Source organism: Rhea pennata, chromosome 2, assembly GCF_028389875.1.
Source record: "Rhea pennata isolate bPtePen1 chromosome 2, bPtePen1.pri, whole genome shotgun sequence".
Taxonomy (NCBI): Eukaryota; Metazoa; Chordata; class Aves; order Rheiformes; family Rheidae; genus Rhea; species Rhea pennata.
The window spans coordinates 114,647,880-114,663,346 of NC_084664.1; the positions used below are offsets into that span (position 1 = coordinate 114,647,880).

A 15,467-nucleotide genomic window follows, 5' to 3' on the forward strand; every position below is an offset into this window, starting at 1 on the left:
GGGTCCCCAAGCAGAGGCTGGAAAGGTGCCCACTGTTGCAACAGTTTCTTTCACAACCCAAAGTATCGCCTTAGAGTGAAATAGCTGCTGGTTCAAGGTTGCGCAGAGGTCAGGGACTCAGGTCTCTTAGAGTTAGGTTTAAACTTCTGGAAGCATCCAACTTTTGGAAAAGCCATCTCCACTGCATCTGTTCTGAGGGACTCAAGTTTTTTTTTTTCTTTTTTTTTTTCCCTGTTTTTTTCTGCATATGCAAGTGCCTTCAGCAAAGTTCACTAATCATTTTGGAAATGCGGCATAGGCAGGCACATCGTGTTCCTGCCTTGGGAGAATGGCAGAGGCAACTGAAAGATGCTATAAGCAGTGGTCTAGTGTTTTTTAAGACTTCACTGCATTTTTTTCATGACACTTGGAAGGCACTAGCCACATTTCTGAATCGCACAGTCTGATTAAGGATTTTTGTTGTAGAGGAACTAGTTCCAATATTGCCAACTTCAAAGGCTTGCAGTATGCTTTTAGAGTTCAGGACTATTGGGATTAGGTGGAGATTCTCAGTCTAATCTTCTTGTGTACAGCTTTTGGACAAAGTTTCTAACTTTCAAGATCAAGGAAAAAAAGATTTAAAAAGATGCAGCCTACATACCAGAAGGCAAAAAACAAGGCTCTTCAAAGATTCACACATGTTCATACATTTTTGATGCATTTTATCTTTGTGTGTGTTATTTAAACAAATAACACAAAACCAAAGGTCTCTTGTGCCTGCTGGTTTCTGAAGATTGACAGTGAAAACTAAGGGAAGAAGGGGTGTCTGCATGCGCGTTTAGAGTCCGTGCATATAGGTGTTTTTTGGCAGAGGGTTTCCAGGAGAGAGGGCTTTCCTCAAACCACCTCCTGTCACCGTGCAAATCGGTGGGAGTGGGGACAGCTCTCCCCATGACTCTGCTGCTCTGGCTTTGGATGACCTACAATTTTTGACAATACGACAATTATTGGCAATAGTAAAAATACATTAAACAAGAAGCAGGACTGCGAAACGGTCACAGCAGATGACGCTGGGATGGGGCACAGAGCTGCCCCTTGGGTTTTTTTTTTCTTTTGTATTTGTGATTCTTATTTTTAAGAATTTCTCTCCAACTCTTGTTGCAGTCTGTGAACTGAAAAAAGGTCGTGTCGCCTCCCCTGCTCTTACTGGCACCTTCCCCTTGAAATTAGGCTGTGTTACTGTAAAGTAAATATTTCAGTCAGACCTCAGCTCTCCTGGCCTGGCAGAGCTGCAGAGGGTTATTGGCCCTAATGGCTTGGGAGGTTTGTAATATTGAGTTTCATCTCTTTTTTCTTTAACAAAACATGTATGGTTTGTCAAATTATTTGCCCATGCAGCCGGCGCTCAAAATGAGCACATTTCAGAGATCGAAATAAATATTGTTGAAATTAAAAGGCTTGGTTCTGTCAAAAGCTTAATGAGCATTTAGCTCTTCTCTGAAGTAGTTCACTGCGCTTCGGATGAGAGTTAAAAATACAAAACGCTTAGCTGAATGATTTCTTGGTGGAGGACCCTGCAGTCCAGATGAAAACTCCTTCTCCAGTTCTCTAGTTCCATCGCAAACACGAGGGGGGCAGGATGTGATATTTATAATATTGAAGTAGGATAGTTTTTTTTTTTTTTTTTTTGTCTCTTTTTTTTCCAGCAAGGAAAGGAAAGAAAAGCAGGTCTTGCTTCTGCTATCTGTCCTGGGCCAAAAGCAAACTTTTCAGTCAAAATAAATGCTTGAGAAGGGACAGCAACAGTTTCCTTCTTCCTCCCGTTTTCCTCCCAGTTTTCCCTTCCCCTGTTACTACTGCATGCTCAAAATGCTGGAGAGATCTGTGCTCAGGATGGTTTTGATGGTGGATTGGGAGAGTTTTTTGGGTTTAGGTTTTGGGGTTTTTTTTGACTTTGGGAGGATATTAAGTAGCTACCGAGTATGGACAACTTCAGGTGCAGGGGTCAGTGCGATGCGAGTCAGGAGCCCAGCTGGGGCGTACGAGTTTTCGCTGTGGCAGCATTAAGCACTGTCAGCAGGACCACCCGAAAGAGCTGGTGTTAACCTTTGCGCTGCCCAGGGAAACCTGCGACTTTGTGCACGGTAAAAAGGGTGTCTCGACTGTTGCCGTTTGAGAACCGGGTTGACAACCTGCTGTTGCCTGTTTCGGGGAATCGGTGCTCCGGGTTGCTCAGATTTAAATATAACTTTGCATGTGCAATCCTGTTAAACATTGTTGCAGTATGTCACTAAGAAAGCTCATTATATTTCCTATATAAAGATTATGACTTCAGAGGAGATTAAAGTTTTAGTGGCAGTTGCCATCTCTCTTCCCATCATAACAGCAAACTGTTAAATATGGAGAAGAAGAGGAAGCTATGTGTAAGCCAGGTTTTCCGTTGGCCTGGAAATGCAACCATTAAGTCTGTTAAACCAAACCAGAGGAAACTCTGTGAGCATTTCTTCAGAAAACAAAATTATTCAGAAGGGTAGCATGTTCCAACAGTACGAACCTTTTCTTCCTGAGGATGAGTATTTTTAAATCTTATGTATATAGGTGAATATATAGTGTAAGAAATAAATTAGCTTTAAAGGGAAGTGTTGACTTCAAGCAAATCAAAAAGCTTTGTTGCCCACAAAACTGAGATTAGTTGATGTTGCTGCAAATATTGACTAAAATGAAAACAGATCTTTTTTTCTCTCTCTCTCCTTTTTTTTTTTTTGCAATTTAGTCAAAACCTTGTACTCAGTGACTGGCTACTTGCTGTGGCTGCTTGGCATTTTCAGCCTAAAGATTTTGCCTTTACGGCTCTGTTGTGCTTTTTCTTTCGACTGTAATGAACCTTAGCACGTCCCTTTGGTCTGCTCAATGCCGTTCTGTGAACTACTGTACTCCAGAACGCTGTTCCGTTCGCAGAAGCTGCGGCTGGTGTAGGTAAAAGCAAGTTGGCCTTTGCTCACCGCGGCTGTGCGCTGGGGCACGGCCGCCGGGTTACTGCTCAGGCACCGTTCTGCGATGCTCTGTGTTCGCCCCAAGCAGCACTTGCCTCACCAAGTCATCTGCTGACCTCAGTAAGAGTGATGTCTGCAGACTGATAGCTCTAATTGGACGCAAGACACCTGGTGTATCAGTGATTAAAAATAAGATATTAGTTAGTGTACAGCTGGTTCGAAACCACTGTATAATGATGGTGCATTGGCATCAGATTAGGTCACGAAGCAGCTTACTGCAGCTTGGAAAGTCAGAATCAAAAATAGTCCTCTGATTAAAACTTCAACTTCTGAAAGCTCTTCAGAGAAGAAAGATGTGCAAATGGAGATGTATGGGAGAAATTAAGCAGTCTGGATATGCACAGTTCTTGAATTTAAAGAGAATAATTGATTCAACCACTGTGCGAGCACATTTCTCACAGCTACTCTGTCTTAACAAAATTAAATGAAACTTCAGAATGATCTGGGAATAAATTGTCTTGAATATAATCCATAATTGGTCAATATTTAGTAGTTTCTATGAGCATGTGGTCATTCTAGATATACAAATGGCAATCTACGGTAGCAATTGTCCTGGCTGGGATTTATGATTTTTTCCCACATTTTAAAAATATTTCATGCACTTTATCACCCATTTATCAACAGCAAAATAATGTCCCTTTGAAACATTTTTTTTGTGATATCATCAGGAATTGGTTTCCTTCCCAGCCCTTTATTTAGGGCAGCAGCAAGATCCCATCAACCATGGGCTGTCTGTCCTGGCAGATAGCTTTTAAATATTAGAAAAAAAATGAATGTTTGATTTATGAAAAAAAATATATCAGATTCTCATTTTGATACCATTACATTGTCCTCCTTCCTTTTCATGAAGTAAAAAAGCATCAGCTGCATTGGAGTTGTGTTTTTGCCTACCTAAATGCTCAATCTGGCCAGTATTGTGGAAAAGCCTATGTGTTATCTGTATCCATTGAACTTGTAGGAATCCAGCCTGAACCTGTGACTTTCTAGATCCGCACTGAGTGGCGGAGTTTAAGGTGAAACTTGTAGGTGCAGCTGAGAGAGACACCGGGACCGGGTGGAACTACAGGAGCGCCGGCCGGGAAGCGGGAACACCAAGTCTGCTGCTGTGATGTGGGGATTGTTTTAGGCTGATCTAGTTGAGGACTGCAGCTGAACGGGCAGGTCTTTTCCTCCCTCGCAGAATTCAATCCATTTGATCAGTATTTAGTTTTTTTCACTTTTCTGCTTGTTAGCAGGATTGATTCCCTGACTTGGCTGGCTTCACGAGCCCTTCTGCTTTCCTGATGAACAAAGTGCATACATGGTTAAGGCAGGGGGGCCCCTTTTGGTCACAGCATATGTTTATTAGCACAAACGTAGACTGGGTTAAACAAGTTGTGAAGCTGTAGTTTGCAGGAGGTCTGTGCAGGGCCTGACCTCCCCTTCATTTAATCTTATTTTGGTGTCAGGATGTTCTGTGGGTCTCTGTTTCTGATGGGAAGTTTAACATACAGAGTTGTCCATGAAGATAGTTTCCCTGCATATCAAGTCCAGCTGTGCGCTATTCTGCACATAAAGTACCAAGTTGAGATAATCTCAGCAGTGTTTGCTTTTTAAAACCTCACGTTCATCTTGGACAAAATTCAGCACTGTATTGGTTGGCATCAGTTTAACTGATGTCTGCCTGCAGCTGGCCCAAGCTTATTTTTCTGTCTTAAAAGTGATGTTGCATTACCCTAGGTGATCCCTAGTTTCTATGACACGGACATGATTTTTGATACTCACATGGTCAAGGTGACGGTGAGTCGGGTGGCCTGGTGCTCCTTGTGGTGCAGCACCATTAGCCTGGGCTTGTGCAAGGATTTGCACGAGCCTGGGTAGGAGCAAGCAGGAGAGAATTACAGAGCATGTAAAACTGATTCATGAGCCAAACAAACTGCATAAATATGACAGACTCCAATATCTAAGAGTAGTAGTAGCCTTATGTCTGTTCAGAAAATTGCCGTTGGTTTGACTGGAAATGGTCCTGGCAATTAATACAGTCCTGGCTGGGGGGACGGTTAAGTCCCCTTGCCCGTGTGTGCGCGCTCTCCAGCTGAAAGGCTGACCTAGAGCGCTTCCTGATCAGCGTGAGAAATAGAATTGCGAATGATAATTATGTTTACAGCAGGACAGATGTACTAATAACATATCCCCTAATGACTTCAAATGAGCTCGAGAAGAGCCGAGTCTCTGTTGCAGATGCTGGCAGCGGTGGCGTTAATTGTGTAAGTTACATCTGCTAATTGTCTGAACGAGGCAGGCAGCTATTAGCGGCTTGTGCTCTGGAGCCCTGCAACGGCAGACTGCGCAAAATTTGTCAGCCTGAATAATACAGTTGTAGATTAGCGATGCATCCTCATGGACGTGCCCTAGCGGATGGGGAAGGGAAGAAGTGTTGCAGTTAATTTCTAATGCTGTTTCATCTATTCTATCAAAATACTCGCTTATGTGCCTTCCGGAAGAGAACTTATTTTTGTTATCAACAAATTATTTGATGTAAGACAAGGCCTGCAGTAAAAAAGCAGGCTCTCTTTGTGGTTATTGAGGATTGAAAAGAAGAATGACTAATTAGCTGTCTTGTTCCACTTATCTCTTCCACACTGGTGATGTGAATGAAAACTTTACCTGTGTTCTTACATATTTTAAAAATCTCACTATTCTGCAAGTCAAAAGTGTTACAGAGTATGCATGAGTGTACAAGTGCATCTGTGCATACATACACACACACACATATAATATATGTGTAAGATACATAATGTAAACATGACCTAAAAATTGTTAGAAGAGGAAAGTATCAAGCCTGATTTGAAACAGCGGTAAAATGAAGTGCAGATCACTGTTCATACTAGATGTTGTTCCAGGATTACAGTTAAATAAAGATCTTGTAGGTAGCTAAGCAAATTTAAATCCCTGCTGGTCCAAATTGAATTATTTCTTGTGACATCCTAATTCATTTGCATTCCCAGAGTGTATTTCATTTCATCTGCGGTATGCTGAGCTGCAGATAGTATCCCGGAGGAATACACTTCTAGCAGTCCTTACTCACATCCTTTCTCTGCCTGATTAATCTGTAAATCCTTTCAAATTTCTCTCCCATGCTATTAAGCAAAGCATCCCCGCCTAAAGCATGCGAGCAGAACCCTGCAGTGTGCTCCCTTAGCAAGCAAAGGGCTCGCTGCGTGTTTCACGAGGCAACGCTTTGAGGGATTTTATGGGGAAAGAGAGAGCAGACTTTCTGAAGAATGCAGAAGGTGTTATCTGGGCAGCCAACAGGAGCTGCTGGCCTGAAGGAGATGGCTGGAGATGCTCTGACAAACTTGCCCTTGGTTCCTTGGAAGCTTTGGTCAGCTTCAGTCCTTGCAAGTGAGCTGCAAGTTCATTGCAATTTGTTGCAGAGCTGCAAAGTTGCTGCCGAGTCAGAAGGCGAAGCACCTTGTTTTCTGTAATCAAGGAAAAAAACTCCAAATGATTGAGAAGCGGCAGTAACGCCACCTCTGAAGGAAATCTTGGCCCCCAGTTCTAAAGGATGCTGCTGACAGTAGAGAGATTTTGAGAAAGGAAAGAAGGAGGAAGGACAAACAGGCAGAAAATCTTTGTTACCTTGCGTCCAAATAGGGTTTATGCTCAACCTTCATCATGTGAGGGAAATGGTTATTGCATCGATTTGTTCCAGGCAAAGCATTAGATATCAAATATGTCCGTTTCTGCATTGGCTTAGACGTTTTTTCTCCTAAGACTGACTAAAAAGCATGTGTGTATAAGCAAATGAAATGCCAACAGGGAAAAGTACAAAAGAATAGGTTCTCGGCTGAAGAAGGGCTAGATGATTTTTTCCTTCACTTGCTTTATGGAAATGTGATGGTGGTAGAGGACCTTTAACAAATTCCTATTCCGAAGCTCGATTGCTCTAGCTAAATGCACAGAGCACGGCAACCCCGGTGGCCACACTGGTAGGAGCGCACCGAAGCAGAATCGCTGCATCACCGCGTGTGCTTAGATTGCCCTGCCGGGTTTCTTCATGTCACCTGGCTCTGAGTCGCTCCTGCACTTTCCCAAACATTGAAGACCAGCACCTCCTGCAGCTGGCTTCAGTTCTGCTTGGGGAATTTGGATTTATTGGCTGTGTCTCACGTCCTTCTGGATATTTTGCCAGTAAAGCTTATCATGGTGGCTTTTAGCAAGGGAGGAGTCTCTGTTGTCCAGTGCAGGATCTTAACCGCCTTCCCTGAGCCTAGGAAGCAGAGGACAAAAGCCACTCCAAAAACTTCACAATCATTATTAAATGTCTTTGGCATTAAAACTGACTGCGTGAACTAGTAAACAAGAGGGCACTGGACTGTCTCCCAGGACCTGGTGTTATCTCAGATATCCAAAAGTATATCCAGTATTCAGTATTGAATATCTAATATTTGCCATCTCTGAGCCATATGAATTGGCTTGGGCTTTAGCAGTACGTGGAGCTGGAGAGGAAAGCATGTCAGCATTAACTCGGTACGTAGCAGGATGGTGGGAAAGAGTGCTTGATCCGGAGGGAATTTGGAGCAGTTGTGCTCAGAATTATTTCCAAAGTCTGCACCGCTGAACACCGTGATGGTCACCATCTGTGCCCGAGTTCATATCTCGTGCATGGAATACCTCATGTTAGCTACCACTTCGTTTGTTTGGTCTTTCTGTTCTGCTCACACAGGAAACGTCTTTTTTTTTTTTTTTTTTCCTCTCAATCAAGAAAATTTTATCCAATTTGCTGTGTCTAAGATACATTTTCAGTGGGGTGATTTATTAATGCCAGTTGATATCTCTTCTAATTTGAAGATGTGGCAATGCAGAATATATTTTCCCAAATAGTACATGTGCGTCTGGAGGCAAGACAGAGACAGGAGATAGGGTTGGAGGTAATCTAAGAAATATCAAGAATAAAATAAATCAAAACAAACAGGTAAAAGCTGTAGTTTAACCTCAACTTTCAAGTGTATTTCCTAGCTCATTTCAGAACTTTACCTGTGCTGAAATATGACATTAGTGGATTTGATACTTTAAAAGCTGGTCTTGTAGTGTGGCTTATTCAAACCATGCCCTTGATGTCAGTGTTTATTCTTTATTTCTCTTCTTAGGAATAGGTGTCCTTAGGATCGGGCTCTTCAGAAGCGCCATTGCTTGTGGACAGACATGAATGTTCATCATTTTACAATGCACAGAGTTGAGTTTGTCAGGCAGAAACAGCACATGAAGAATCTGTTAGATTAACGTTTATCAGACAAAAGCTATTATCTTCCAGGTTTTATTGTAGAAAAAGGACATGAAGATGAAGAATTTTACGTTCTTTACAGTGCTATTGTGTCTACCTTGGCAAGCATCCTTGTAGATGATAAGATGATTGATAGATAAGATGATTGATCTTGTTGTTTTGCTCCTTTGCTATATTTGAGTATCTTTAATTAAGCTGGTGCCCAGTGATATTACCATGATAAGATGTGTTAGGCTGTGAGGTAACGGTTTCTGAAAAAAATAGAGCTATGGCAGTGTTCTGGCGTATTCAAAATAAATCACTGCACACAAGCTTTCTCAAAGCTATCACATTGCTGCAGAGTCAGTAAAGCTAACAGAGGACAGTTAATCTGTAAGTCGTTGGTTACATATCATAGAGGATGCAGGTTTGGGGTGTTCCAGGAATTTTGAGGGTTCTGCTGTCTTCAAATGAATCTTACAAGTGCAGCACAGCTCCTTGTTATGGCTTGGTATGGCCAGGCCAAGCCAAGCCAAAGCAGGAGGATTGGGCGCAGAAGCAGCTGCCTACAGAGAAGATGATTTCAAACAGGATCTGTCTTCCATGAGCTGGAAATCCAAGCTGAGGAAGGTAGAAATGAAGGGAACCCTCAAATCAATGACATTCGGGGATTGCTATTCCATTCTTGCTAAACTCTCAACTGTCCCGTTTTCCTTCACCAGAGATTTTGTATCAGTCCCTAATTCTCAATGTATTTCCTCCCAGAACCATATCTTCTGGCAAGATCAATGACGAGTGTATTAAGTGGAATTGTGCAAGATACTGAAAAAAAGAAAAAAAAACAATTCCACCATATTTCCCATGTTTCTGCATATTTGCATGGTGCATACACATGCTAGTCAAATATTTTGTTAATAAGCAGTTTGCTTCTCAGCAATACTCGTAATTCCACTATCTCCTCACAGTGCTGTTAGTCCTGATTTTGTATTTGATACGAGTCCAGCAGGTCCAGCTCAGGCCTGTGGAATACTGGGCCTCATGTCATGACTGACAAAGTCATGATAGATATTTAAAAGAACAAGTGCATAAAACTGCATAAAAGTTCATGCACAAAATATTATGTTACATCGGCACATTGTGAGGTGTCAGTAGAATACTTTAATATTGTCATTATTATTTCAATTTATTGTTTATTACTTTTTGTACTCTGAGTCTGATAATGTGTATGCAATCTTTCGATATGTCTACAAAATTCCTATCTTTAGGATATAAGTGTTTGGTACACCTACATGTTATATGCAGAGAAGTCAGTAGGCAGCAGTTCGTACTGCATTTTTCCAAGCTCCTGCTCTGTGAATTGTGAAAGGTTGAGGCTTGGAAAATTATTTAGATGACAATACAGGTAGGAGAGTAAGTGCAAGTAGGATGTCTGATTTACGAGGAGTCTGGCAATGAGACACGTTCATGTCATAGCTCTCCCCTCCTTTCTGCTAACCCCCAAAGAGTTGAAGAAGACTGAGCAAACTTTTGCCTAATATTATTCTCCTGATCTCCTAATTAACTCTAATATCTCCTATTATCCTAATATCGCTTAATTATCTCTAGCCTAAGGTTTGAAGGCTTCTCTCTCCTTGGAATATGTTTCCAGCAGAACCAGGTTGTTGACAGTACTGTTGGCTCCGAATTTGTGTCAGAGACCTTCGTTCACACCACACAGTGCAAAGGGCTGTGGTCATAAACCATATTTACATCCTGCCTGGGAGCAGGTGACTCAGAAATGCATTTCTCTTGGTATATAATGTGTGTGTGTGTGAGTTTGGTACACTGAGCTACTGAACTGACAACTCAATTAACTCATTTTCAACATATACCGATGCTTTTAACTCCCAGCCTGGGCAGCTTTGCCAATGCACTAGAAAGATTGAAAGTTTTGAATTGAGTTTGATTTCCTTTACGGAGAAAGGCTTTGCTTCATAATTATAACACGTAATTAAACACTGCTTTATATCAGTTTGGCTAGCTCCTGGAAACTCTGTTTTCCTTAGGAATATTTAATAGTCTCAGGGTTTGTCTTTCTCTGATATTGGCAAAAGCAGGCTGAGACACAAGAATTCTAGGAAAAACTGCAGGCAGAGGGTGAGAGGTGGCTCATTAGCAGGCCTTTGATATGGGTTAATATTGGGTCCTGGAGTTAGAGGTCATGAAGTGAATAGCGATGAATATACAACTGGCATCTTGTTTAATATTTCAGAAGGACAAAATGTCCAGTTTGGCCAGGGAGTCTGAGTGGAGGTTTATAGCCAGCAGGTTGACTAGGAGTTGGAGTTGGAGGGAAGCGGCTTTTAGGTGGCCACGGTGCGTAACTGGGGAGGGCATCAGGATGGTGCGGGCAGCACGCACGCCTGTGGCTGCTCAGGACGAGGCACTGCCCAGGCCTGGAAACGCTCTGCTAATTCCCTCGTTCCCCTGGCTCAGGAAAGAGCCAGCAAGCACATTTCCATTTGTATCCAAATCCTAACCCCAAAGGAGTGGGAGGAGAATGGTAAATCAAAGTGTACCTTTCTGGAGGTGTGAGTTACCTGGAAGATACACTTATGGCCAGCATGTGCTGAGGGAACTGTGAAATACTGAACCAGCAGAATTTGTTATGAACTGTTGACTAAAAATGTCCTTTATATATATATATATAAAAAATGTGTATAATAATATATATAATATATGTATTACTTCTAGCCTTTTTGCTTCCCATCTAGCGCCTAGAAGCCTGACCTTAGATCTTACTGAATATTCCCCTTGTTTTCCTTTTATTAGTCCAGCCTTCTTGGCACTGGGGAAGCAATGTGAAGCATGATGGAAGAAACAATCTTAGAGCGTAGAGGTAGGACTGAGATAACGCTCTGCCTAATTTGTCTCAAGGGAGCTACAAGCCCAGGATGCGTTTTGGAGACTCCGCAGGGCGTGTTTGCAAAGGGCTGCAGTAGGTTGGCTTTGGGGCACCAGCTCCGCTCGGAGTCCTGGAGGAGTTCTTTAAAAAAGGGAAGATGGCGAAGAGAAACCCTCCACTTACATCGGTAGGCAGGCCCCGAAGCATCTTTACTCCCTGAAGCTCTTTTGTCTTTACTCACTTAGAAAATGTTTGAGTGATTAGCACCAGTGTGTCCCATAATAATTGTATCTCTAAGGGGATTTGTGTAGCAGTGATGAACCCAGGTACATGTAACTTCCTGAGCAATAGCGAACTGTATCCGTATTTGTTCATCTAAAGTAGAGCATTTCTTAGATGGAAACAGCTACAGATCTAGATCAGTTTCTTCAAGAGCTTTAAATCATGAATTCTGGGTGAATTGCTTTTGGGCTTGCGTAATACACACTTGATAGGTATCTCTGAAAAAAGTCCTGAAAAATTAATTTGTCCCAAGCGGGATAAGGCTGTCCTAATGATTCTCTTCTGGGAACCAGCAATATCTGCACTATTGGCTTCAGAAGCTGTACGTTCATAACCTTAACAGAAGCAAGAAGGACCTACACACCCACAACTTTTACAAAAATTAAGGATATTTAAAGTGTAGCTGTTTCCTCCTGGTTTTGTAGCTGTGCTAGAAAGTCATTACACGTGGATTTATTTTTCCTTATCTCTTGGATTATCATCTGCTTCCTTCCTTCCTGAACGGGTTTATCCAGAGTTCTGATTGCAGCTCCTTATTTTTATCACCTTCTTTCTATGTGGCTGAAGATTTTGTCTGTTTAACGTAATTGAGTTGAGTATTTTGCAGTAATTGATGGTGAAGTTGATTTTCCATAGATTAGTGGGTTGGTTACAGTGAATTTTTTTGTAGAGTACTCGTTTTGGCTTTTTGCTCTTTTGGTTTATTTCATTCATCCTTGTGCTTTATTTCATTTTTGCAACTGGGTGGCACATATTAATCTGACTTTGGAGAGAGGAAACAGACAACATTTTAGATTCTAAGGCCCTTACACAGAAATTCAGACATCTGGTCATTGATAAATCCAGTATGCAGACAGGATCATGGATGTCTTAGAAAGCAACAATTTAAAATACCAGTGCACTAAATACCTCTTTAGTCTCTTTCTTTGGATTTGATTTGGAAATTGATTTTAGGGTATTAGTAATTTCTAGGCTCATTTGAAAAGTGCCCAGTGAATGGGGAAGAAACAGAAATGTTTATTTTAGATAGCTCCTTAAGGAAAAGTGATTTACATGACTTTAAAATAGAGAAGTCTGTAAATTGCACAAGACAGCAATCAAGAACGTGCTACAAGGACTGGTCGTTAGAATTAGGAGGTCACCGTCTTTGGGAGCTAAAAATGTTCTCTTATATATACCTGGGAATGATGGGAGACAGGGTGAACTGGGTTTAGCTAGGATGAGGTAGATAAACTAGAGGAGCAATTGTCTGGAGGCTTTGCCTGCACTGGAAGAAAATACTGTTTTTACTGAAACATCTTTAATTTTAGTATAAAAGCCAGTTGTATGTTAGTATGTGTTAACTGGCTAGGATATAACGTATACAATTTTTAAAACATTTGTATATTCAGGACTCATATGCCTATAGACTTAGCCCAGAAGCATGAATCTTGCATGAGTGGCATTTTGTTTGGGTCTGTTTACAGGTAGCCTTATTTAACAATAGACAGATTTTCTCCTAATTATTTTTGAAGCAAGACGCTTACTATAGAACAGGTATGAACCCAGCTTTGCATTGGAACAGTGGTGATTTGTGACATAGAACAGTTTTGGTTTTGAAGTCTATTTATATGAGCTGGTAAAATATGTTAATCAATTTTTGAAGAATAACCTTTAAAAGTTGTGTAGAAAATCCTGACTGCTTGCCTACAGAGAGGAATATGATAAATTGATTTAAATAGTAAACAAAAGTTGAAGTGATTAATTTTTAATTAAGATAGTGAGAAGCTGGATATGCTTATATTCCTTGACCCTTTCAAAAGCTTTACTTTTCCAAAAGCAATTTTTTTCTTTTCGTATCCCTGTGGCGCAGGGTGTGTGTTAGTTCACAGTAGGTAAGTTCATTAGCTGGCATCTGTGGTCTGATATCCAGCTGTGGAAGGCTCATACATATCGGTATTTAGGTCATCCCGATTAGGCCTCAAAATAACGATTTAAGATAAAATGGAATAATTGCACTTACTTCATTGTGGTTGAGGTTCTTCAGTGAAAGAGCCGGGCAGTTCCTGGGCAGCATAAACTCACCAAAGCAAAGTCGCTGCAAGCCTGCCTCACCAGTGCTCCTGGCAGTGTGCAGGGAGCCGGGCGGATTAAAACTGGTGAGTCTGGGGAAGGTGAAAGACGGGGCAGTTTCCAGCTGGGTTGACTGCGGTACCAGCTGTGCCTGCTTTCCCAAGGCCTGCTTTTGGTCCCAAGGCCAACACAGGTTTAGGTCATTTTTAGGCTTTGGTGGGACCCAGACTCCTTCGGTTCTGGGGAGTTCATCTTTCCTTTCTTCCATCCTTGCTTCCTCGATGGATTTTTCCAGAGTTCAGTTTGCATTCAGCTGTCAGTGCTCCCCTTCCAAGCTTGGGTGAGCACGGCAGCTTTCCGCACATCTCACACAGCCCGTGGGATCTTCCTTGCCGTGTTTAGACCCCCCCCCCACTAAACACTACAAGTGAACGCTGTGTGTGAGTTCTTCACCGCTGCAAAAGTGGTGGCAGCGGTTCCCCTCCGGCTTGAGTCGCGTTCCCGGTTAACAGCCAGGACTCGTGCATCCGCTGTAACAGCAGAGTTAGGAACAGCAAGGGCTGCCGGAGGAATTCGGATAGTCAGTGGACAGCTGGATGACCAGCGTTTAAAGCTGCCCTAGAGTTGAGGAAAGGCAACCAAACGTATTTCCACGAAGCAGTGAATGCATCTGCTTTAACCACAGGTGCAAACCTAGGACATACAATCTTCAAACTCGTCTGCACCCAGCAGCCAGCAGTGAAGTTGGGGTGATGTGTAACTTTGGCTGAGGGAAGGCTTGGAGAAGAGTTACGGTGGTGGCTGGAGTACACGCCTGATATTGCACAAGCGCCTTACGGCGTCTAGCCTGCATCTAGGTGAAATAATTACATTATTAGTCTGATATATGTAGTAGGATTAAGGTAGCAAGATTGCAGTGGTGTTAATCTCTCTTTGGCTAATGAGTGTGTGAAGTTTTAGTACGCTTTTTTGCATTGTAACCCCACAAGATGGGAGAGTATCGTTGTGTAAGTGCGCCATTAAGCTAATAACATGTGAAGAGCTGCTAGAAAGCAAGGGCTGTCGTTTGCCACATCCAGTGGTGCTGGTGGTCGAAGGCTCCCACCTTTGTTTATGGTCTGATGGAAGTGAAAATGGAAGGGAACTCCTCTGGCTTTGAATTTCTCCCTAGAAAAACGCCCCTCTGACCGCTGGTTATACCTGGAGCCAAGGGAGCACCCCTGAGCACAGGAGACATGTCTGGTGTCGTCTTCGTTGCCTGTGTCAGCAAGTTTAGCACATCCTAAAATGCGGATTCCCTCTTCCTCAGCAGCATTTTGAAGGCGCATGCTATCCTGTACCAGATCTTCTAAAATTCTAATGTAGATAAAGCCTGAGGGGATTTAGGATTACATATTTTCCTAAGAGGATTATGCTTCACACTTAGTTGTTCTATAAATTGTTTGAGGGTATTTTTTATGATTTTCTAAGCACTTGAAAAGCCACAGATGCATTCGAGCTGTCTTGAAAAGTGTTATCTGCGGGTTCATGATACAAATCTGGTATCTGAACTACTAATAAACTGAATCACCGAACCTCCGGGTTGTTCTGAATTGAAAATATTTCATTAATCTGATTCCTAGCATAGCTCCAGGAGCAGTTGCAGCAGCGCAGTTGGAGGGGCTAGCAAATTGCAGGAAGGATCAGAAACTGCTTACACTGGCATCATCAGTGAAAAAGGTTTATTGTGAAACTACAGCCCGGGAATAAATTAATCAGCCGAGCACGGGGGTGCTCGAAACATTTTCCGACCCTGGAAACTCTTTATACACTGATCAAGGGAGTCAGGCAGCTCAGTGGGAAGAATATTAAAGTAATTGGAGAAAAATGCGGTAGTGTATAAGGACCTTTATCACTGGATATGAAATATAAAATCACAGGGTTGGGGGGGAGTGCCCATATGGTGGTTTGGGTTATTTCTGTTGTGTGTCGC

The 15,467-nt window shown here is 42.2% G+C and overlaps 1 protein-coding gene across 1 annotated transcript in view; it reads left to right on the forward strand.

Moving 5' to 3' along the window:
* CABLES1 (Cdk5 and Abl enzyme substrate 1) overlaps nt 1-15,467 on the forward strand; it is a 64,334-nt gene that overhangs the window by 14,764 nt on the left and 34,103 nt on the right. The window lies entirely within an intron of this gene.